Source organism: Trachymyrmex septentrionalis, unplaced genomic scaffold, assembly GCF_001594115.1.
Source record: "Trachymyrmex septentrionalis isolate Tsep2-gDNA-1 unplaced genomic scaffold, Tsep1.0 scaffold9, whole genome shotgun sequence".
In the NCBI taxonomy this organism is placed as follows: domain Eukaryota; kingdom Metazoa; phylum Arthropoda; class Insecta; order Hymenoptera; family Formicidae; genus Trachymyrmex; species Trachymyrmex septentrionalis.
The window spans coordinates 3,776,857-3,778,382 of NW_017306091.1; the positions used below are offsets into that span (position 1 = coordinate 3,776,857).

Consider the following 1,526-nt stretch of genomic DNA (forward strand, 5'->3'; position numbering starts at 1 on the left):
AAGTGAGAAGAAAATTTTTCGTCTTTTTCAGCTCGTAGTTTTTGGTATGTAAAAATTATCAAACTCATATAAACTTAAAAAATGTGATAAGCTTTTAAAAGTAAAGATTTCAAGCTTTAAAACCCTTTTTTTAAATTTGAATTTCATTCATTATTGATGAAGATATTGTATATACAACTTTGAGCTAAAAAATACGCGATGACTTTTTACTTAACCTAATACAATCTGACAATCACGCGCGAGTAACAATGAGATGTACGTTAAAAGACATCGCACGTTTCTCGCGCACGTCTTTCCGGCGACTCTTACCGTTTATACAAGTATACTCGTGCAACGGCGACGTAAAAATCCGCGTGCAAATTCCGCGTTAGCGAGCGGCGGCGCGGCGCGTGCAAATGAATCGATCGGCGAGCGGGCGAGCGGAGTCGTCACGGAGGCTGCTTATGAAATGTGGAATATGCCAAGTAAACGAGCGCGGAGTGAGAGGCGGACGGTGATTATGCGCGGCCTTGTTTACAAAGATTGTGCACGGAGCAAGCGCGTGCGTTTCTCGTTGCGCCGCGTTGTATATACAATACATTCGCGGCCGCGAGGCCGATCATCCGCGAAACCTTTTCGCACCTTCGATTACGCAGTAACGAGATTTTTCCGCCGATGGCACACCCCCGCTCGTGATTTTCGCCAGAGGCGAGGTTGCCGAGCCATTGTCGTGGGGAAATTACGAGGAACGAGTATAATGCGCGCTGAGAAGAAAAAGAGAGGGAAATTCCTCGTCCTCGAGCGTATTACCATAAGCACGCGCGACAATGCGCTCGCGGGAGTAAAGCCGAGTCCGAGCTGCATCGATGCCCGCCGACGTTTTCGTCTGAGCTGGTAACCGAGCGACAAATATTGGCGCCATCCGACACTTCACTCGAAAGTATCGTTACTTTTGTGCAGTGCACGGGAACCGATATAATCCCGGCGAACGTCCGGACGCAGCGGACGCGTGAAAATTCTTTCGAGTTTGTCCGACAGATTTTTTTTCTTTTCCTACATTTTCACATTTTTATATTTATTATCGGGAAAAAACGGAGATCGTATCTAGAAATAGTTAAATACATATTATAGTTAGAGGGATGAAAGCTAACTCTATCACTTTTGGACATAGATAGTTTTTTTTTTTTCTTTTAGTTCTAACATATAGAGATCGTTTATCGAAACTGACTCGAATCTCTCCGAGAGCGATTAATAATGCCATAATTTCTGCCTCGGGTTATCAATTCCACATCCAAATACATTTCCGGTCGAATATAAGTTTGGTGAAAATTGACTTTATTCAGTCTTGCATTTGAACCCGCTTCGATCAAGAATTATTACATCAGTGAAAGTTCAACTTCAACTAACGTTTATGGAAATGTTATGGCTCATATTATAGAAATAACTGTTGTGATGCTGTAACACATGGATCAATAAGTCCCGAGACTAACCCAGAGATCGCGCTCGTAGTAAACCAGTAACCACGTCTTTCTAGAGTACTAACCTTT

The 1,526-nt window shown here is 43.1% G+C and overlaps 1 protein-coding gene across 2 annotated transcripts in view; it reads left to right on the forward strand.

Annotated features, from left to right (window-relative positions):
- LOC108755833 overlaps positions 1 to 1,526 on the forward strand; it is a 72,083-nt gene that overhangs the window by 20,713 nt on the left and 49,844 nt on the right. The window lies entirely within an intron of this gene.